Source organism: Ostrinia nubilalis, chromosome 15 (genome assembly GCF_963855985.1).
Source record: "Ostrinia nubilalis chromosome 15, ilOstNubi1.1, whole genome shotgun sequence".
Taxonomy (NCBI): Eukaryota; Metazoa; Arthropoda; class Insecta; order Lepidoptera; family Crambidae; genus Ostrinia; species Ostrinia nubilalis.
The window spans coordinates 6,736,756-6,760,805 of NC_087102.1; the positions used below are offsets into that span (position 1 = coordinate 6,736,756).

Genomic DNA, 24,050 nt, shown 5'->3' on the forward strand with positions numbered 1-24,050 from the left:
AAGCTTAACACACACACACACACAATCCAAATCCAAAAGACACACAGATCATCACAGATGAGAGAGAAATAAATAATTACCACAGACTTTTTTATAAACTTGGCTTCACACGTTTGGGCCACAGACTAAGTAGTAAGAAGAGAACAGGGTGGCTAATTATTGTCGGGTTTTACGCGACATTGTGGTGATATGTGAAAATTAAAAAAATAGGTAGATTTTAGGTCTAGGGTGGTAGATAGGTAGACTGAAGTGAAAAGTGGTAGATCTACCAAAAAGTTGGTAGATATGGCATCAGTGATCCAGAGTTACAAAAATCAGTTTAATATACTGGTCCCTCAGTGAGGGAACTTTCAGATATTAAGCTGAAAAGAACAGATACTACACTTTGATCTTAGCCAAAAGGCCGAGAAGCGATACTGACGGAAAGATACGCTGGGGTAGTCTTTGCAGGAAAAAAAATCTGGACACCGCGGTACAGGAATTGCACGCTTAATGTAGTAGCGCCATCTAGCCACAAGTATGTGCATTAAAAGCGCCATCTAGTGAGATTTATTGGGACTAGTTCTTAAAACCAATTCCTTTTGATCTATTAGCAAAACATGGAGTTTATTTTTTTGGAAACAGATACCGTTGTCGTGCCGCGGCCGTTGTGATCTGATGCACTTATTATTATGCCCTTGTAGTGTTAACTTACAAGGGCAAAATAAATATTTTTTAATAAGAATAATGAGTTGGTACTATGACACTTGTTACTACGACGATACCACTGATACCACGGTATTTAAGCTTGGAGAAGTGTTGAAGTGCTGCCGTAAATAATGAAGAAGAGAACAGACAGAAGTCAAGATTCTGGAAAATTATCATCATAGTGACTGCTTCTATAGGAAATTGTTTCCCATGTTATTCAAGAGTTCATGTGGGCCATGCCCGGCGGCACTGCAATGCCGGGCCGACCCGTGGGAGGAGTGGAGCAAGCCCCGGTCTCCATCCCGAGATACAAAAATCAGTTTAATATACTGGTCCCTCAGTGAGGGAACTTTCAGATATTAAGCTGAAAAGAACAGATACTACACTTTGATCTTAGCCAAAAGGCCGAGAAGCGATACTGACGGAAAGATATGCTGGGGTAGTCTTTGCAGGAAAAAAAATCTGGACACCGCGGTACAGAAATTGCACTCTTAATGTAGTAGCGCCATCTAGCCACAAGTATGTACATTAAAAGCGCCATCTAGTGAAATTTATTATAATTAGTTCTTAAAACCAGTTCATTTAGATGAATAGCAAAACATGGAGTTTATTTTTGTAGAAACATACCGTTGTCGTGCCGCCCATGTCGTTGTGATCTGATGCACTTATTTTTTTAATAAGAATAATGAGTTGGTACTGTTTATGTTACGGCTAAAGATAGTTGTGAACATAAACTTAAGATTAGCCGGCTAAACTTAAGTTTATCTTCGAGAAGCAGCTAAAGTTCGATAACATGTTAGTTTGCGTCGTGATATTCCATCTTTAGCCGGCTAATGTGCACATTAGCCAAAACGAAACGGCTAAAAATGTATTCGATGGGCGCGCCAGGCCGGCGGAGGGCTTGAGGGGGCGGTGGGGAGACAACGCGTGCGCAGTTTTATTTTGTAATTTTAAATACCTACAGAAGATTCTGTAATGACCAAATGGTTCCTTATTATTTTATTTTAATAATTAGTTAGATATTGTTTTAAGTAATTAATATTTTGTTATTGTAATTTTGAATACCTACATAGGCACATAAAAGTAAGTTTTCATATCAAAATAGTAAACATTGTTATGCTGCGTGTGTGGGGATGAATTATGAATGAATTTCATCCCCACTCCTCTGTTTTTTTGACTTGATTCGGCTAATTTCCGCATAGTGTAAAAGCAGCATTACATTGTTTTTTTTTCCATTAACTTTTAAATTTTTAGCCAAGGGCTTGCGGTTACACTTAAGTTTAGCCGGCTAAAGATAGAAGAAACTAACATTAACTTTAGCCGTAACATATAATATGCAGCGCTGCCGTTTGTATACCAACAACAGAACATCACTATTTTTATTGCAAAATGGCACTTGTTATTACGACGATACCACGATACTTGCCGATCGATAGAAAATAATGAAATCATATACAGACAAGTCAAAATCCTGATTTGTCATCATAGATTTCCCATGTTTTTCAAGAGTTTAAGTGGGCCATGCCCAGCGGCACTGCAATGCCGGGCCGACCCGTGGGAGGAGTGGAGCAAGCCCCGGTCTCCATCCCGAGTTACAAAAATCAGTTTAATATACTGGTCCCTCAGTGAGGGAACTTTCAGATATTAAGCTGAAAAGAACAGATACTACACTTTGATCTTAGCCAAAAGGCCGAGAAGCGATACTGACGGAAAGATACGCTGGGGTAGTCTTTGCAGGAAAAAAAATCTGGACACCGCGGTTCAGGAATTGCACGCTTAATGTAGTAGCGCCATCTAGCCACAAGCATGTACATCAAAAGCGCCATCTAGTGAAATTTATTGGAACTGGTTCTTAAAGCAAGTTCATTCTTAAAGAAGGCGTGTGCAATGTGCATAAAGATTTATTTTAGTAGAAGTAGATAGGTACCGTTGTGATCCGATGCTATTATTTTGCCATTGCATTGTTACATAATGTATTTTTAATACGAATAATGAGTTCGTACCATCTATAGTATTTTTTCCCAATTATTATAAAATTTTTTCTTTTAAATTTTGCCTGGTAAGATAATAAGTGATTATATCTATCGCTTAAAAATAACGAGAATTTGGTAATTTCAGATTTAAACTGATTGCCATTTTACAAGGAGTTATAATGTAAACACCATAAATGCTACAGAAGAAAAGTGAAAAGCGTTAAAATACTCCATCAATGAAGTGCATATTTTCACGTCTGACGGTAATGATCTAGGTATACCTTCAGTTTCCTATCAGATTATTACAAATTGAAATAACGCAAAATCACAAGATGCATACCTACCAATGCATCAATTTATGCTTGACTAACAATATGATCTTTGTTCACAAATGACAATGTGTGGAATCCAATCAATGCTATTGAAATGCCAATACCCGAGGGTCGGACCCCTGCCCTGCACCGCGGAACCAAATTATCCCATTAGCCACAGGAATGGCGTGATCAGCGCGCGAAAACGCATCGCTTCCTCGACACACGGTTAGTAACAGACTGATAACTGTACATTAAACACTCCTAATTGAAGTTTTTTTTATTTAATAAGTACCGTAGTTACGGTAGTTGTTATTAACAAAAAAATCTTGATTCCTATTGCCTTAATTTTTTGTTTGCCACTAGTCATCGGGACTACCAAAAAAACATACCTAATGTATTTTGAAATTCTCAAAAAAAAAAAAAACATCTTGTCTCATTTTAAAAACAACAAGCCAATGTAACTGTCATTTGCAAAAACTTCCGATAGATGGCGTTGTATACATCCTACATCGCGGTTCATTAGTTTTTTTTCCTGCAAAGACTACCCAGCGTATCTTTCCGTCAGTATCGCTTCTCGACCTTTTGGCTAATAGACTAAGAGCTAGTGAACGCCAGACCTACGTTATTTTATAAAGGCTGAAGTTTGTCAGCGCATGCTCCCAACATAGCTAAGAACCATGCCCAAACATGAAGTTTGGGTCATGGTGGCTTTGGCAGACAGACGGTACTAAAGGTGAGTAAAATACCAACTTAATTACGTCAAAGTATAAAGGCTGATTTTTTGATATTTCCTTCAAAATGCTATTAGAAATGACGTCATTAATTGACAGACACCTACCATGGTGGCAGCCCTTAGCCAGACACCTTAAAGTTCATGAAAATGTAGTCCTACTTACGTCATACTATAAAAGCTGATATTTACATAAAATATTTGAACTATCATTTGATGAAGTTTCCTCATCAGCCAGACACTTCTGATGGTTCCTTTGCCTTGCCAGACAGCTTTTAGGGTGGCTGAAAGTGCGAATGCGAGGCACTATAAATATTGTTTTTTGTACTTTTTCTTAAGTTACTCAAGTATTTGAGTCTGTAAATCATCATCTCATGTTGATGAGCTGATGATGGAAGGTAAGTACAACTCCTTAAGGCTTAGGTAACCCCTAATTTTAAAGTGATTACCTCTGAAAGTTGCCTAGAGTAAAGTTCTTAGCAACATTAGCATTACCTATGTTAATGCTAATGTTGCTAAGAACTTTACTCTAGGCGTTTAGCAACTATGGCACCACATTTTCCGTGTACCTATATAAATTCTAGTAAGGATTTGGGGGTCCTAATTCAATATAGAATTGTTAGTATTATTTGATACTATAAATTTGATTATACTATGCATAGTAATAGATATATCGTGATGGTTTCGCTGGAAGGATACCTACTCTGCAACGCAACCACTTTCAATAACAAAATACGGCGAAACCTGTGACATAGTTTTTTTTTAAATAGGACTAGAATTTTATAGACATTTCAAAAATTTATTTTAGAAACTTACACTAGTTAAATCAAAAGTAGTTCCGCCGGGGAGCATGACGTGAATTATCCGACAACTCCTAAGCGTTAAGGAGTTGTAGTACCTTCCATCAACATGGGATGATGACTAGCTGATGCAAACACCCAAATAACTTTAGAAACTATACTTATATAATTATACTGATTAAAGAATTGTCCTCCAACTCCTAAGCCTTAAGGAGTTGTACTTACCTTCCATCATCAGCTCATCAACATGATATGATGATTTACAGACTCAAATACTTGAGTAACTTAAGAAAAAGTACAAAAAACAATATTTATAGTGCCTCGCGTTCGCACTTTCAGCCACCCTAAAAGCTGTCTGGCAAGGCAAAGGAACCATCAGAAGTGTCTGGCTGATGAGGAAACTTCATCAAATGATAGTTCAAATATTTTATGTAAATATTAGCTTTTATAGTATGACGTAAGTAGGACTACATTTTCATGAACTTTAAGGTGTCTGGCTAAGGGCTGCCACCATGGTAGGTGTCTGTCAATTAATGACGTCATTTCTAATAACATTATGAAGGAAATATCAAAAAATCAGCCTTTATACTTTGACGTAAATAAGTTGGTATTTTACTCACCTTTAGTACCGTCTGTCTGCCAAAGCCACCATGACCCAAACTTCATGTTTGGCCATGGTTCTTAGCTATGTTGGGAGCATGCGCTGACACACTTTCAGCCTTTATAAAATAACGTAGGTCTGGCGTTCACTAGCTCTTAGTCTATAAGATCAAAGTGTAGTATCTGTTCTTTTCAGCTTAATATCTGAAAGTTCCCTCACTGAGGGACCAGTATATTAAACTGATTTTTGTAACTCGGGATGGAGACCGGGGCTTGCTCCACTCCTCCCACGGGTCGGCCCGGCATTGCAGTGCCGCCGGGCATGGCCCACATAAACTCTTGAATAACAGCTCGGGAATTAGTACTCCATCCATGACGTTCCCTCGTCGAATGTTACATTAGTTCTCCGTAAAGTCCGTAACATGTAACATTCTAGAAGGGGAGGGTGGTCGGTTCCCGTGTCTAATAGTGAGAGAGCCCCTATCTTCCATTTGCGACATTGCCACTTTCTGCGACTTTTTTTACTAAGTAAATTGATTGTCCCACGTTTTTGCATCGAAGGCACGGTAATGCTATCTATCTATACAGTATTCCAACTCGGCCATATTTTTGAAATAAATGTCAACAGCCGCGCGGTACGTCACGGTATGACAACATGCGATAGGGCTGCCCACCTGCAGACCCTATTTTCATTACCTACATCTGCCTATTTAGAATTTCTATCTAGTTTTGTGAATGTAATTTTTATTTTATTTTGACAAACAAAATACTTTGCGAATGAAATAGGATAAAAATGCATGTTGTTTTGTGATTAGTAGATTTAATTAAAAAAATATATTTGTGTCAAGATTTAGTAACAAATCTTATTTTAAGACCATAAAATTTATGCGCCTCGACTGAGGCGTACAAAATGCTTGATATTATACAGGGTGTTAGATAAATGGGTTTATAAGCCGACACTAGCCCATGTTAACATGTGCTTATAAATGGTATGGTGAAATCAGAAAATTATTATCATCATTTTAATAATTTTAATTTTCATACAAATCTGTCGGTGTCGGCTAGTGTCGGCTTATAAACCCATTTACCTAACACCCTGTATAAATAGGTACGTGTAATTATTTTTATAAAAAATAAGAGCGCTTACTGTTTAAAAAACAACACATCGTCCGTTTATTACTGTGGCACATTCGCGACTTTTGCATGTCGAGCGCATACCGAGATTTGAATTTCGAAGGAAAGCTCGCTTTTCGTCCGTTTATAAGAAGTTACAATACTGTATGATAGTATTACCACGGTAATACTATCTATACAGTATTCCAACTCGGCCATATTTTTGAAATAAATGTCAACAGCCGCGCGGTACGTCACCATATGACAACATGCGATAGGGCTGCCCACCTGCAAACCCTATTTTCATTACATCTGCCTACTTAGAATTTTTATCTAGTTTTGTGAATGTATTTTGTGATTGTAATTTTTTATTTTATTTTGACAAACAAAATAACTTACTGAATGAAATAGGATAAAATGCATGTTGTTTTGTGATTAGTACCTAGATTTAATTAAAAATTATATTTGTGTTAAGATTTAGTAATAAATCTTATAAATTTGCGACCGTAAAATGTATGCGCCTCGACTGAGGCGTACAAAATTCTTGATTATTATATAGGATGTTAGGTAAATGGGTTTATAAGCCGACACTAGCCCATGTTAACATGTGCATATGTATAAATGGCTTAAATATTATACTTAGTGAAGTCAGAAAATTGAAATCATCATTTTAATAATTTTAATTTGCATACAAATCTGATTTTATAAATTTTATTTTGTATGAAAATTAAACAAATTAAAATGATATCACTGACTTCCCCATACCATTTATATGCATAATATGTTAACATGGGCTAGTGTTAGCTTATAAACCTATTTACCTAACACCCTGTATAAATAGGTAGTTGTAATTATTTTTTATAAAAAAGAGCGCTTACTGTTTCAAAAACAACACATCATCCGTTTATTACCGTGGCACATTCGCGACACCCCCGACTTTTGCATGTCGAGCGCATACCGAGATTTGAATTTCGAAGGAAAGTTCGCGTTTCGTCCGTTTATATGAAGTTACAATACTGTATGATAGTATTACCGTGTCGAAGGTATGTCTTGAAACAGATTAAAGTATCCTCGTGTACCATAAAACAGCTGATACACTCCTACGACATTATTAGACAACTTTTATTCAGCGATGGCTCGCAAGTGTAAACAAAGCAGGATGGGTGACCCAAGATAACTCCTGGGGCGGACATCCGTAGCGGGCCTTGCAGACCGGGGGGGTGCAACTGCAGTTTGCACGGTGCACTTCCGCAGGCTGCATTTATTTATGGTATGTAAGCTTTCGTTTTATCAGTTGAACGTTTGAGTTGTTGGAAAGTAGTTGACATTAACACTAATATTATGAAGAGGAAAGGTTGTTTGTTTGTATTGAACAGGCCCTGAAACTACCCGATAAAGAAGAACGGTCACGCCCCATACAAAAAAAACCCAGACCCGACAGAAACGAGACATACCTCAGTTTTTTTGTCATGTCTTAATTAGTTAAATTATATATTTTTTATATTCGAAATCTATGTATAACACCAAAATATTACCCTTTGTTTTTGTTTAGGCGTTATACAAAAACTAATACAAAATGCTTATTTATCACCAAAATTGGTAAATGTATGTACCTAAATATCTATTACAGCTGCTATGGAATGTATCTAGACGACCTGGAGATACAACCGGATTATACAGGGTGGTTATACATATGGAACGATAAGTGATCTCACTCGATTATTTCTAAACTATACAAGATATCGAAAAACTAGTTACTGATTCTGAAAGTGCTTCACGAGCTCTTTCAAATGGTACCATTAATAGGGTACAGATTATGGAAGCTGGTAACATTGAATTTTTGGATTTTGTAACTTATTATTTTTTCCACCCTGTATAATCCGGCTGTATCTCCAGGTCACCTAGATACATTCCATAGCAGCTGTAATAGACATTTAGGTACATACATTTACCAATTTTGGTGATAAATAGGCATTTTGTATTAGTTTTTGTATAACGCCTAAACAAAAACAAAGGGTAATATTTTGGTGTTATACATAGATTTCGAATATAAAAAATATATAATTTAACTAATTAAGACATGACAAAAAAACTGAGGTATGTCTCGTTTCTGTCGGGCCTGGGTCACAGATGACCGTTCTTCTTTGAAAAATTACTTCACCATTAGAATCCTGCACTATTTCTGACTAGTGACCCGTCCCGGCTTCGCACGGCTAAGCATACCTACATAATAAACCTGCCACTTGAATCACTCTATCTATTAAAAAAACCGCATCAAAATCCATTGCGTAGTTTTAGAGATCTAAGCATACCTAGGTACATAGGGACAAATTATGTACCTAATGTAGTGATGAATAAAGTTCGGGTCAGCTAGCTCACTATAAAGTGAATACAGATCTTGACAAATGACTCAACAAATTCACAGTCGACTGAATTATTAATTATTGCTTAATATAAGGAAGATGGAAGACAAACAGTGGAACAAAACAAAGGCAAACATCGTTAATCGCGATAAAGTTTGGCCGATGCGGAGTTCCTAATGGAATCGGAAATTCTATGCCGTTCTTGGAATCTATTAATTTCGGAAGTTAATTATTTTCGTGAATATGATAAGGTTCCCTACCTAATTCGTAAGGAAATAAAATATTATCCTGCCTTAATATTTGAAAAGACCAGAGACTTTAATTATAATTAGCTGTTAAACCAAATGAGGTTATAATGTTAACTTACTTAACGAGCAAAATATTAGTACTAGTGGTAGGTATAGGAGACTGTTTTTCAAACTTCAATTAAGTTTATTTTATCACCTTCTTTGCGATAAGAAACCTAGCAAGGGCGGTGCAGAACTTTCGGCTACGACTCCGATTCGCACTTGTTTTTCCCTGCTCAGTTTGGTTGTGGTTTGGTTTCCATCAATCAATGGGGTTTTCTCTTGTCGATTTTCTTAATCCTTGGGGTAGAGATATTTTCGAAGAAGCATTTTCTTAGGGACTATTTGGCGCCACCACACTGTCCATAACTAGGGTTGCTATCCGCATTGCCCGTAATTATAAGAGACCCGCAGTCTACAAACGTTTTGTCAGCCGATAGTTTAATTCGTATGAATATGTATGAAAGTACGCGCATTACTGTAGTTACTAAACTTTGGTGAAAGTGCAGCAATAAAATTTATCGTTACCAAGTCAAACATATTGTCCTGTTTGACGGTCAAACTATACCGATCCAAATAAACACAGTAACAGTAAAACAACACTGCCCTAACTTTGTTGAATCAACTAAAATTACCTACATCAGGAAGTTACGAAGTAAACAGCAATGAACGTCCAAACTTCCTTACATAAGTTACAAGTAATCCGTCATTGGTTTCTTTTATTCCAAGGATTCTGGTAAATTACATGTATGAATACCTGGGCGACAATTCTCGTATATATTCCTACTTAATATACATGTATGTCCAGAGTTGGTGCCAGGTACCTATCTGGTACCATTAACTACACCGGTTAGGTTCCACCTGGCTATACAGGAGTTGCAGTGATTGTGGTATTAGTTACCATTAAATCATCATCATCTTTCAGCCAGAGGACGTCCACTGCTGAAGTGCTGAACATAGGCCTCCCCCAATGATTTCCACAATGGCCGGTTGGTGGCGGCCTGCATCCAGCGCCTTTAAATATCTTTATGAGGCACCATTAAATATCATTAATCATACTTAGATGTTTCTTGAATTGACTTATTATTCATGTCCCTTTTTACCCGACTGCGCCAGAAGGATTATTCAAAGACGCGTGCGAAATTAACTTCCATAATTTAGAAGTTGCCCCATATTACCTTACATATTTCAGTATCTCAAGTAGGTAGAAAAGGGTAACCTCCCAAAATAACCTCCAAGGTTGATGAGCCATGGGTCTGATCGGTAAACCTATGTCAATGTTAACTCTTTCCCGTCTAAATTAACGGTACTACCGGGAAAACGGGAAAATTGTGCTTTCTTCGAGTGGAATTGGGAATTTATTATTTAGTAGACCAAATTACGGGAATACTTAACTACTTGTTGCGAATCTATTTATTGGTTTACCTATAACGGTAATAGGAAATCCGATTAAGTTGAGATGTTTGTAAGGAGTTTCATCGATTTCCTATAGTTTATGTAATCTGTTACCTCTCTTAAATCCTCACAGAAATCATGAAAAATACTTGCTTTACCCCGCAGCTTCGCCGGTTTTAATGAGTTTGTCACAGATCGTTATAATTATAGCCTAGATATACTTAGTGTTGTTTTGATCTATAAACAATAAAACTGTAAAGGTTTATTAAAATCCGTTTACCTACTATTTTTTATATGAACACCAATCAATAACAAACTTCCATACATACAAACTCCGCGTTTATAATGATAATAGTATCTTAAATAATTATACTTTTAAGTATTGGAGCAAGACCCTCTCTAATTTATCAAATTCAAATGGAGGATAGACGGCTAGACGGGTTGGGTTGACGGCAGCGTTGCCAGACGTCCCGATTTTGGCGGGACGTCCCGATTTTTAAATCAAATTTAAATGTCCCGCGCGGGACAGGCTCGGGCCCGCTTTTCGGAGAGAGACACTCACTTCACCAAACTATTGTTTGAAACGCCATATTATTGTAAAGAATAAAACATTTTTAATTTTATTTTTTTTTTATTCTAAAGACGAGTTTAACGATAGAGTAAATCTGATTTAAAATATTATTTTTTTGTTAAAATACATTTTCTATAGCTACTTTTGCTAATTTAAGTAATTTTAAGTAATTAACTACGTAATTTTAAGTCAAATAAAAAGATAAATATTTGAAAACCTTTGAGTATACGAGTATACGTTTTTTTACTATGTCCCGCTTCTGACGGAAGAGTCCCGCTATTTTCACTCAAAAAGTACCAAAGTCCCGACTTGGCGAAAAAAAAAACTGGCAACGCTGGTTGACGGTCATATCTTTATTTGAACAAATAATTTAAAGTAATACATAATTTATAAGTTACGTCATTGCATTATACATGGACCAATTATTAAGCAATTACTTTTGGTTGTTAGTAACAATAATACTGAACATGCAATAAGTGGAACATGATTATCTAATGCGTATATTATGCTTATTGATTAAATACATTAATTGCTATGCATTATTAAAGTTTACATATTTACAAGTAGTAATGGATAAGACAGTAGATTAAATCGTAATCTACTTTGAACAATTAAAGAGTTTCAATCAATTTTAATTAACCTAAGTACATTAGGTATGTGATACCAAGTGATTACGTACGACCAAGTGAAACTATTCCTTTCTCCAAACATGCTTAATTTAATTATTATTACTGATTTAAGGGTGAGAATTTAGTTAGACAAAAAGAGAGGTTACAAAAAGAGCAAATCAAAGAAGTCTACATGAAAACTAATCAAACATAATAAAACGACAGAGATAGATAATGTTATGGTCTCTTATTTATAATTTTACTAGATGAACCGGCGAACTTTGTACCGCCTATGTTCATCAGACATAATAAAAGATTCTAATAGTGAAAGATTTTAAAAATCGGTCCAGTAGTTTCGGAGCCTATTCGAATCGTTCCTCTGTCATCATCATCATCAACAGTGCTACAGTTCTCTGTTTGATGTGTACTTAGTCCCTAAGTTGTCTCTTAAGACACCCGCAGGTTCATTCCTTTTTATACTCGTAATATTAGTGTAGATAGAGTTTAATTTAAGCACGTTTTCATAAACTACAGGAACTATAAGTCTAAATATAAGTGACCTATAAAGTGATCATCAAAATAGCTTTGTACCCGTAAAGTGCGCCTTAAGCAGCGTTGCCAGTTTTTTTTTCGCCAAGTCGGGACTTTGGTACTTTTTGAGTGAAAAAAGCGGGATTCTTCCGTCAGAAGCGGGACATAGTAAAAAAACGTATATAACAAAGGTTTTCAAATATACTGGTCATCACAAAAATCTCCTTTCTACTGACAGTGCCCCAACAACATTGGTGTTATTTGAAAGCCCAATAAATATCCTTAAAGAAAAACACATTTAATTTCTTAATAAACATTTAACATATACACTAAATGTGACTTGAAAAAAGACCTCACTTTGGGCTTACCTCTGGGATCAATTAGACCAATTTTTATGGTTATAAAACCAAATAATTATCTCACGTGTCCTCTTTAACAGATGGATAGCGATTAATCCCAACTTAACAGTTTTATAGCCATAAAAGTTGGCTCCAGCGTAACTACCTATTTTTTGAAGAAGTGACTCTGGATTCTTCTACAGACACATTTTTGGGGTAAAAACCTTTCCTTCAATGAAATGAAGTTTAGAACTAGGCTTTTAAATGGTGCCAATATTGGTGGGAAGTGGGGATACATACGTTTGAAAGTGCTTGTCGCGGGAGGGTCGATTTTTGTGATGACCAGTGTATTTATTTTTTTATTCGACTAAAATTACGTTTACGTGACAATCTTAGATTAATAAAACCTAAAGATTTTATTAATGAAACCTAAAGATTTTATTAATCTAAGGTGACAATAGATAGCAAAAGTAGCCATAGAAAATGTATTTTAACAAAAAAATAATATTTTAAATCAGATTCTATGATCTGAGGATTTACTCTATCGTTAAATTCGTCTTTAGAATAAAAACAGAAAAATCGAAATTAAAAAAGTTTTATTCTTTAGAATAATATGGCGTTTCAAACAATAGTCTGGTGAAGTGAGTGTCTCTCTCCGAAAAGCGGGACCGAGCCTGTCCCGCGCGGGACATTTAAATTTGATTTAAAAATCGGGACGTCCCGCCAAAATCGGGACGTCTGGCAACGCTGGCCTTAAGGCACCTTGACATAAATGAAGGCATGCCTTTCTTTGCGAGTAAATTTTAATTTCCTCAAAGGATACTCGGACCGTCGCGAATAATCAAATCCAAGACTTCGGAAGGGTCGAATTAATTTGGGGACCTTTTTTCCAGTCCCTTTGAATGTACTTTCTTAATAATAATAAGCGAAACTTTCTGAAAAGGATTCGCAAGATGGGTTTTTGAATCCACGTTGATGGTAATATGCCCGTATAAATTTTAATCAGTCATCTAGAGCCTACCAACCAACGCAGTAAAAATAAAATACAATTCTGTGATATTAATGTACTATTAAGGAAGCAATAAATGTATTGAGTATTGAGTATTAAAACGAAGTAGGTAGGCCTGCTATATGATATTATTTGTGTTGTTAAAGCTGTGTTTTCGATTCGTTTGTTTCAGCCAAATCAAGTCTACTGCTAGATAAAGGCCTCCGAAGATATCCAAAAAGACCGGTGCTGCGCTGCCTGCATCCAGGTAAAACTCAAAACGATCTTCACCAGATCATCGGTCCATCTAGTGGGAGACCAGAAATTCAATTTAGAATAGGTACATTAGATAGGTATTTCATATGCCTATACATAGATACTTTCCTACAATAACAGTGGTACTAGATAGCCTCATTCTCACGATATATTTAGTATTAGACCATTCCCTATCAATTATGTACAAACGATAGCTTCTGTTTGACCTCATATAGGTCACGTCAATTAGACTTCACTCACTCCTCGTTGGGAATAGTGAACAAAAGGATAGAGGTATAATATTCATGAAATAATTGAACAACAATTGTTTATCTAATAGATTTTAACCGCCTCTGTGGTCTAGTGCTAAGACCACCTGCTTCAGACGACGGTTCGATTTCCAGTGGGGGCAGATTTTTCTGTTCGGTTTGGTTGGTGGTAGGGCTTGTTCTAAGTCCGCCTGGCTAGCTACCACCATCTTACCTAAGTCTGTCGCCATAACAACAATGTTAACAGCATTGTTGTGTTCCGGCAGTTAGAGGTAAGATAGCCAGTTCCTCCGTGGTTAAGGTTTCCGAGTGAAGCTCGCTTCCACCTTCGGCCTGATCGTCACATACCATCAGGTGAGATACAGGCCAAGAGCTTCCTCGTTGTGGATGAAAAAATACATGACGTCCATTGCTGGACAAAGGCGTCCTAAGGATTGCCACATCGACCGCTTTATCTTTCGCTGCCCGCATCCAGGTTCTTCACGTGGTCGTCGGTTCGTCGAATGGGAGGCCTGTCCAGTCCACACTACGCTTTCCGATCCATTGTCGCCATTCAAAAAGAATAGAAATAATTTTGCAGCAGGGTGCTTTGAAATAAACATATCAAGAACCACTTGACGGATCGGGCTGAAATTTGGCATTCAGGTAGATGTTATAAACTCAGTAAAACTCAGTAAAACTCATTTATTTCTGTAAGTAGGCTTTAAAAAAGCACTTTTACACGTCCCAGTATTAACCCTACCACTGCTTAAGGACAATAAATGGGCCAGTGCTGAGAAGAAGCAGCGCAAGAAACTCAGACACTATTGATATGACGTAGACATCCGCTTAGAAAGGATTTTACGAAACTCCACCCTAAGGGGGTAAAACAGGATCCACGCGTACGAAGTCGCGGGCGGCCGCTAGTAATCATATAAGACGCCACAGTGTTTACGTAAAATCATTTCACTTGTGGTCCGTGGAAATAGGTAGGTACTAAATAATTAAAAGTCTCAAAGCCTGCTATCTCCTCCCCAAAAGGCCTCGCACGAACACTGTCGAGTTTAAATTATTAATAATCAATTAGCAACCATCAAGCGACCCGAAATGTTAAGTACCCTGACAACTACCGACGTGTGAGAGTATACTCGGTTAACGCACTACGCCCGTGCCCCCGTATTCACAAACGATGCTTGCTTAAGTGAAGCAGCAAATCGAACGCACAGCGTTGAATAGAGCTCTGTGATTGGTTCGTGTGTAGCCCTGTGCGTCCACGCGCACTGTGAGACCTCATAGTAATGTTTGTGAATACGGGTGGTAGAATGTTTTTGCCACTGCACCTACCTAATGAGATTAAATACGAATTGAGTTCGACACAAGCGTGGCGTGTAATGGAGTGTAACCAGATGTGGTTACGGTATCTAACTTGATTTGCTTTTCCCGGAAACAGCACCCCAAAATTGGGAATCATTACCGAACAACGAAACTCCCCTTTTGACACCCCTAGCAACCCTTATTAGTGTGAATACGATGAAATGAACCACCGCGAACCAATAACCGCACGGGCAAGGATATTAAAACTGTAAGTCAACTTCACAAGGCTGATATTGCAATACATAACTAATTTGATGGTTCATACAAGTTTGTGGAAGCGCTGTGGTTCACAGAATAGGGTTGGGGAAAATTGAAAACTTCTCTGTAGTCAAATAATGACATTATCACTTTTGTTTAGCGCGTAGATGTTACGGGTGCTTTGATATACATTATTACTGTTAATTTTAAACTTTGAATCAATAAACTAAACTTAATATTGGTTATGAAAAACCAGTTCAAAGTACCTAAACCATCTTCATACGCTTGATCGAAATACAAAGAATTTGTGCATAAATTCCATAGATCTCTTGAATGAGGAATTATTCCTGAAAATCGTAGAGAAGGTATACTAAGAAAAACCATGATAGAGCACTCTACAATGTGTAATCTCAGCTTTATTTTCCAAAAAACAATCGTAAGCTTCTTCAAACTTTTTTATAAAATATATTTTTTTCGTAGGTAAGTCAACAAAGTTTCCATAAATGTTCAATAAGTAATTTGTATCCAATATTCTCCCACACGTTATACCCAATAAATAAGTTATTTAAATCACTTACGGAAATAATTTACCTAATATCAGAAGTTTCTTAGAATATTGCCTTCCTATAGCTAACTGAGGGAATATAAGATTAGAGGTCCCATCTTAGAAGATCGGGACTTTAAGTGGGTTGCTTGGTGTTACTACAGTTACATCCAGGTATCGTATAATTTATTATCGAACTAGCTGTGCCCCGCGGTGTTACCCGCGGTTTATTAGGGAAAATAAATAGCCCATGTGTTAATTCAGGGAGTCGGCTAACTCCGTACCAAATTATATTAAATAAAATCGCTCCAGCCGTTGAGACGTGAAGGAGTAACAATATTAGTGTGACTAGTGTAATTAATGTACCTAGTACCGATACAGACGACGGTACCTCAAGGTAAACATCATGGCGTCTTCAGTAGTTTTATTATAGTGAATGAAAAATGTATGGTCTAATATTGTGGTTTAGAATAAAGAAAAAATTTGATTTCATTTCTGAAAATGTTCTATAGGCAACATTTATATTTTTTAATGTATGTAGGTATTCAATATGTACTTCATTAGGCTACAAAAAGCAAAAATGCCTTTCCATATAAAATCAGTTGCAAGCACAAAGACTGAATGAAATGTTAAGTAGAAAAAAATTTTGTGTTTAAACTGCATGGCAAATAAAGTGCATTTAAAGATCTCAACGAAAGTTTCTGTTAAATGTTATTTTAACCTATTAAGAAAATTAAAAATCGCCATTAAGGGTATGTCAATGTAATTAGCTGAAACCGGATATAGGGGAAAATTATTTTTCGCCGGCGGCGCGGTCATTGACCCCTTCAGCGGTGGATAAAAAAGCGCGAACACGTGGGTAGTAAGTAGGTCATGCATGTGTGAAAAATTAATAATGACAACAGTAATATTACAATTTCAGTTGAAGCCATTACTTGTTGGAGGTTTTATGAAATTAGGTAACTAACTAAAACTTGTTAAACAGGCTTGGCGATTAAAAAACCTCAAGACATTTGACTTTTAGGATCCATACCCTCAAGCAGCCAATGGGATCACATTAGGTATACTTCTGTTTAAGTATTTAGCATGTCATTCGTGTCTTGTAATTTAAGTTAAATGTACAACTTACTTTTCTGTCTTATTTTTCTACAAGATTTATTTACTTAAAACTTACTTTTAAACAACCATGAGTATAATATTGGACCTAAACAGCTCATAATATATTCCGTTTTTCCTTATTTAGGTACACTTGTTATTCCTTAGATGTTATATTTATTGTTATAAACAGGTATGTATTTGTAGCTCCATGGAATTTTCTGTATACAGTCAGCGTCAAATAGTTCGAGACACCAAAAGTAGCCAAAAAGTTCGCAACACGACTGTGTTGTCAACTCTTTGGCCACTTTGGGTGTCACGAACTATTTGACACTGACTGTACCTACTGTATAACCTACAGGTCTAGCACTAACTCAGTCAGTGCCTGAGGTATGGGAGCGGCACGGGAGGGGCGACATTGACATTATGACGTGACATAGCAAAGAAATCTGAAGTCTCGCTGACGTTTGACTGTCACAAAATCACCGTCCCGTACCGCTCCCATCATACCTCAGACAATGACTGAGTTAAGGGCTATACAATTAATATTAATCTTCTTCTAAGAGTAGGCGCACACCGTTGATTTTTAGTTGGCCGATAGTTGTGCCCGATTTTAAATTGTATGAAGAATCGGCCAAATCGAATCGGCGTAGTGTGCGCACTCCCATACATGCCCATACTGATCAACTGCCCGACTAAACTATCGGCCAACTAAAAATCAACGGTGTGCGCCTACTCTAAATATTAACTCAAAGGTGACTGACTGACATAATGATCTATCAACGCACAGCCCAAACCACTGGACGGATCGGGCTGAAATTTGGCATGCAGGTAGATGTTATGACGTAGGCATCCGCTAAGAAAGGATTTTACGAAACTCCACCCCTAAGGGGGTAAAACGGGATCCACGCATACGAAGTCGCGGGCGGCCGCTAGTAATTGTATGTTTTGTAACACGCGTGCAGGGCGTGTCCGAGTGAGAAGTAATTTCTCCGAGCAGCTTTTCAATTGCCATAAACGAGTCGGAACTTTCCGCGGGGTTTTATTCTGGAACTCATAGATCGTTCGTTTCGTTCGTTAAGTAGGACATAAACAGAATAAACATTTAGAAAATTGGACTTTCAGAGCAGTGGACGTCGAGTGAGACCTAAAATACCGACTTTGCATTCCGGTAATAAGACGTATAGTCATAGCTGGGCACCGTTAATCAAATAGTTAACTTCGTTAATCGTTAAACCGTTAATAAAAAAATTAACTTCGTTAAACGTTAAAACGTTACATATAGCAAGATTTAACGCAAGTTAACGTTAATCGTTAATCCGTTAACACATTATAATAAAACGAAAAAAATAATTGTATGCAAGGTTCAAATAATTTCAAAAGCTTGTATCGCGCATGGAATTTATTCCTCTTTTCGGCCAGACAGTTTTGACAGTTCCAACTCCTTGCCAGACAGTTTTTTTAGGATAGCTGCCAAAGCCACGATGACCTAACTTCATAATCCACCAACATTCTAACCTATATTGGGAGCATACGGTGACAAACTTTCAGCTTTTATACAGTGTGAGTCACGATAAAGTGCACATATGAAAATAGGTGAAACCTACTCGTATTTTTATCGACATAAAAGAGGTAAATTTTTTTTTTGTCATTTTTATAGAATTTTTTTCTTCCAATTACTTCTTGTAAAGAAAATGTAATAACTTTTAAAATAAGAGGTATATCCTGATAAGATAAAAACAGTAATAATGCTAAATAAACAGGCCATACTAAAAAACCTTTAACTAGCCTTTGTTTAAACGATCATTGCAAACGTTGTAATAGGGATAGAAACATGCGATTTTTGGTTTTACAAAAGTAATACGATAGAGAATAATACAAAGTAATAAAAACCACCTGTTATAGGGGCATTTTTTGGAGAAATTTATCAAATAACCAAAAAAACACGAATTTAAAAACTGTTTTTTTTTTAAAAAGTATATTTTTTTATTATTTGTTGGCATTTCCTGGGTATTTTATGTATTTTTTTAGTATCGCCTGTTATTTACTGTTTTTATTTTATCAGAAATACCTCTTAGTTTAAACGTTATTACGTTTTCTTTACAAGCAGTAATTGTAAGAAAAAAAAATCTATAAAAATTAAAAAAAAAACAAAAAAATTTTGACCTCTTTTTTGTCGATAAAAATAAGTCTAGTTTCACCTATTTTCATATGTAAGCTTTATCGTGACTCACACTGTTATTGGTCTGGCGTTCACCAGCTCTTAGTCTATAGTATCTTAATCTCAGAGCCTTGCGCCTTGGTTCAATTACAATACAATTTAGCATCAATGTGCTCGAAAAGACAAATCCAACAAACCCAAACTCGATGCGATTCCGCCGTTTCATTTAGGAATTCCTATGGCCGCCTCCTGACTCCATCATTAGACCAGCTCAATGGTACCACAACATTTCATTTTCATCGTACTTACATAAGTATACCAAATTGCAGCTCAATCGGTTGAGGAGAACTGGTTTAAATTCAGTTGCAAGATTTGTCCCACACATACTAACAAGTGAAGTCAATAATAAGCTTGTAAATAAATAAAAAATAGCATTTTTTTTACCGTTTCTTTCTGGTTACAAAAACTGTTGTTTTGGGTTCTGGCAGTTCTGGAAGCCCGAACGTACTTGTCAGAACGCGTTTTTCTAGTGTTTTTCAGCGTGCAGGCTGTATCTTTTTGGTAATAGTAGGTAGGTACTGGATTAACGATTAACGGACTTAGGATAATTTAACGGAAGTTAACGAGTCCGTTAACATTTTTTTAAGTTAACTTAAAAGTTAATCCGTTAATAGAAATGTTAACTTCGTTAATTAACGATTAACGGATTAACGAGTTAATGCCCAGCTATGCGTATAGTGCCAGAAGGGCTGGTTCGTTCGTTCGTCTCAGCCTAATGACGTCCACTGCTGGACAAAGGCCTCCTCCAAGGATTTCCACAACGACCGGTCCTGCACTGCCCACATCCAGGTACTTCCTACGATCTTCACCAGATCATCGGTCCACCTAGAGTTATGTGATCATCATCATCAGGTGATCCGTCTGCTCGTTTGCCTCCTATCACATAAAAAAAAAAAAAAAAATGTGTAGTAAAATGCCACTTGATTATGTCTTCACTCTATTATGCAGTAGGTATGCTTATGGACCATAAAATATTTTTAGTAAAGAATATTCAATAAAGTATTAAAATGTAGTTAAACACAAGCCTGAATGTGTTCTCAAGTTTGAATAGACTTCTCAGCGTCTGAAATCGGTTGTCAAGTATACTTATATCGAATTGAATATAATTGGATCGGATCAGAGTTACTATAACTTCTATATTGTTTTAATGTTGAAGCAGTTTCGTACTTTCCCGTCTTAATTATTTAACCTTGACCTCATAAACTTTGTCTTTGCCAAAACTTATTCATTTTTAATTTATCTGAAGATTTTGGAACTTTATTGTGAATTAGCAACTTCGGATTTGTTCCTTAATACTTTGAGGAACACCTACCTAAAATTCAAGGTAGACAAAATAAACAGAAGTTTTGAAGTTTGTTTTGTTTTAATCTTGTCTGAGGTTATCCATTTCTGATTTTATGGACTTTTTGGTAAAGTTTGAGCAAGTTTAAACTGGGTCAAAATAATGAAAGGTGACTAAGCTTAAAAGCTTTTAGCTGAAGTATCTAGTTTCAAAATGTTTTGGCTGTTAATGTTTGACTAAGGAATTTCGAACGGTTCAAATATAAAACCCTCGAAGCCTATTGAAAGCTGTCACGCCCCTATCAGCTGATATCCAGTAACGTCAGGTTTCCACGAACGAAGCCTTAGGAAGATCCTGTGCTTTCCAATATTTTAGTTCAGAGGGTGGTAAATATTAAGTGTAGTTTTATCAAACCTTTACGAAGGTACAAAAACTTGCTTACAACTTACTCTCAATGATTTATTTTTACTTTGTCTCTGACAGGTTTTTACAAAATACAAACTTTTAATAGGTACCTTTATAGGAACTTGTTGTTTTATTTATAGATCTGAGTTTTTCTCCAATATCCAACTAGAACTACCTACTGTTAACCTCACTAGCTTTGGCTAGGGTATTTCATTTACCTTTGCGCCAAGTATGAATGACCTTACTTGAATATACCAGATAATAAGTACGGGTTTCGGAAAACCAGGAAAGTAGTTGCCAGCAAGAGAGGTTTCAGCTTGAAGGAGTTACTGAGAAGAACTTCGAATAAGAAGCATAACAGCATGATCAGCTGAGGTATTGAAGAGACCAATCGGCCCAGGCAATTCTGCCCATGCTAATGTGTCTGAAGTCCTGAAAATAATCTCTTTTTTCTTTCTTTAGAGGCTGTTTCTCAAACTTTTGGTTCCTATTCTGTTCCTATCTTATACCTATCCCTAAAGTGCACTATGTGCCCCAGCTTCTTGTCTCTACCAAGCTAAGAACAGAATAGAAGCTGGATGTTTTGGGACCAGCCAAACGTAACCTTTAAAAAAATAGTAATTTGTATTGCACAAATTACAATGTTTTTTAAGATTTTTTTTTGCTTGTCACGAGTGGGCTCACCCCAATAGTCGAGCAGCGGCGGAATTCGAACCCGCGTTCCTCGGATCACGAGCCGGCCAGTCCGACCCCTTCACCGTTCGGCTACGTGGCTTCAAAACTTTAAAAGATTTTCTCCGAGAAGTAAACAAACACGGCGTCAACACGTCAAAGGCCTATTTCACGGCGTGCACAACGCACGCACGACAGCCGCGCGTAATAGCACTCGAGAGTAAAACCGGCGGGCGCGGCTAACCAGAAACGCAGCACGGTAGCGTAGCTAAAGGAGTAGAGCAAAACGCTAAGATTGATTAATATTTCACATAATTATTAACTTATTCGTCCTAAGAAAATACCTATTTAAATAATTTGAAAAACTAGATTGTATTGTATGCTTTTTAATTTTAATACATTATAAATCAATCGAATAAAATTAATAATTAATTTTTTATGACATACCTACGTAATCTAAGTATCTTACCTAATTTAAATTAGTTTTTCAGAATAGGTACAATTTAAACTGTTTGTTTTCAGAAACTTCAGTGACTTCAGGCCGGTTTGAATCTTGAAAATGTAACTTTTTTATTTGAATTTTATTTTAAGCTCATCTAATCAACAGTAATCATTTGTAAAAATCTAAAAGATTTCTGACGAAATCCGAATTTTCGGAGCAAGACTAACTACGATAAATAAATAAAAAATAATTACACAGGTTTAAAAATATTCTTTAAAATTTTCCGTGCCTAAAGAACCGTTATAATCAATAATTAAACCTAAAGGCTAAATAAGAAAGGCCTAGTAAATAATAATTAACCCAAAAAAATCAAAACCGTTTTTAAAATAAACGCAAGAGGTCGCATTATCCTTTAAAAGGACTAGGCATACGGTTCTCTACGAACTACGATAGCATTTTCCAAGCCGGCTGCGATTTTCTTCGCCGCACGCTCTACCCGCCAGTACAAAACGGTCACCCGAGGCGAACGCTCGCGCGCCCGTACAAAAACGCCGCGCGAACTCGTAGTGACGTGATACGTTCCGCATTTGAATTTGAAATTTTATAATCGGAACATATTGTGCTGTGAAATGTTTAACCATTTGTGAGTGTGTATTTATTACTGGGATTTTTTGACTGGTGAAAATCGACGGTCGTCGGCTTCAACTCCTCAGGTAGGTACAGCATGCAAACTTTTTTTATTTACTCAGTACTGTTTGTTTTGGTTTCACCGGAATTCTTAGCCGTTTATTATGAATCAATTTGACGGCAGATATAAGTACGCTGCCAACTGAAACCTGGTAATTGTCTTTTCCGATTTTTAATTGTTTAATTTACAAGGCGATTATTATTTTTTTAATTGAGAGCGGATCGGCGATCGTACGTTCCAAATAAAATATAAATCGTTCGTGATTTCGACATTATGATAATGCCAAAAATATAGCTTCCTGTGCATAGGTACGCGTTTTAAAGGAAGATATCCATTATCAAGTGATGAATGGTAAAGGTCATATTTACTGCTTGTTGAATCAATTTTAGGTTAAAATAAAAATAAGTTCAATTGTGTAATATGTATAATATTTTAAAATCATTAAAAACCTGATACACAAGTAAATAATCATATATCTACCTACCTCACCCACAGTAGGTAGTCTATACCTAATTTCCATTACCGAAAGTTTGTCCCATGTCGCATCTGTTCAAAAGCCGGTAACTGAATTGTATTATTTAGAGCTGTTTGACCTTTAGAACTAGGCAGTATCTAGACAAGCATTAGTGAACACTCCAAAGTAGAGCAAAATTAAATATGAAGATTTTAAAACAAACTACGGTAAGTGAAGAAAAATATAAACAATTCTGCAAGTTTTTTTTACGTTTGATAAGGATCTAAAAGGTTACTATCTGAGCGTGAGCACCAAAGGTTAACTTAATGCAAACAGTATTCTCTGCCAGTCGAATTTGGGTCACGTGTTGTGAGAATTTTGAATAAATAAACAACCATCAGCTATGTCATTCAGTTGAATGTTTAATAATAATAATAATACATTTTATTTATTTCGACCACATACAGATCATAGTGTTAGTAAATAAGTACTTAAAAATTATATGGTTAGTAAGAGATACAATTGGTTTGAGTTAAAATTTAAAATAAGCATCAGCGGTCTGCCAGCACATGAATCATTGCGCAATGATTCAGGTACCGACAGTCAAACCTCGACGCAAACATGCTCAGCACGCTGTTGGAGCTGGCCTCCACCCTGCGCACCAGGGATGTGCAGCGTTTGCGCATTGTTGCATAAAAACAATCTACTCGCGCTTCCGCGAACATCCCCGATGCGCTACAGAATCGGGGCAGCCCCATCAGCGCTCTAAAAGCGTTATTATATTGAATGCGCAGAGCGCTGTATTGTTTTTGCGAGTAACTAATCCAGAGGCTGCTTGTGTAAAAAGATGAGCAGTAAGCCCTAAAAAGGGTAG

General features: G+C 36.7%; 1 protein-coding gene, 1 long non-coding RNA gene, 3 other non-coding genes and 1 pseudogene across 5 annotated transcripts in view; 2 read left to right on the forward strand and 4 right to left on the reverse strand.

The window, feature by feature from the left end:
* Window positions 1–234: 234 nt before the first annotated feature.
* On the reverse strand, window positions 235–415 carry LOC135079057 (U2 spliceosomal RNA; annotated as a pseudogene).
* Window positions 416–911: 496 nt separating this feature from the next.
* Window positions 912–1,104, reverse strand: LOC135079052 (U2 spliceosomal RNA). The gene has a single exon (XR_010258714.1). It is a non-coding gene; the product is annotated as a U2 spliceosomal RNA (small nuclear RNA).
* A 1,092-nt stretch (window positions 1,105–2,196) lies between these two features.
* LOC135079055 (U2 spliceosomal RNA) lies at window positions 2,197–2,389 on the reverse strand. Its single transcript, XR_010258717.1, has one exon. It is a non-coding gene; the product is annotated as a U2 spliceosomal RNA (small nuclear RNA).
* Window positions 2,390–5,252: 2,863 nt separating this feature from the next.
* Window positions 5,253–5,440, forward strand: LOC135079056 (U2 spliceosomal RNA). The gene has a single exon (XR_010258718.1). It is a non-coding gene; the product is annotated as a U2 spliceosomal RNA (small nuclear RNA).
* A 7,449-nt stretch (window positions 5,441–12,889) lies between these two features.
* The window catches only part of LOC135078851 (uncharacterized), a 47,924-nt gene continuing 36,763 nt past the window's right edge, over window positions 12,890–24,050 (reverse strand). The window contains exon 2 of the long non-coding RNA XR_010258684.1: window positions 12,890–13,062. This is a non-coding gene — a long non-coding RNA (uncharacterized LOC135078851). The remainder of the gene's footprint in view (window positions 13,063–24,050) is intronic.
* The window catches only part of LOC135078843 (rap1 GTPase-activating protein 1), a 394,789-nt gene continuing 393,295 nt past the window's right edge, over window positions 22,557–24,050 (forward strand). Inside the window, exon 1 of the mRNA XM_063973402.1 lies at window positions 22,557–22,747. The gene's annotated coding sequence lies outside the window, so the exon portion shown is untranslated. The remainder of the gene's footprint in view (window positions 22,748–24,050) is intronic.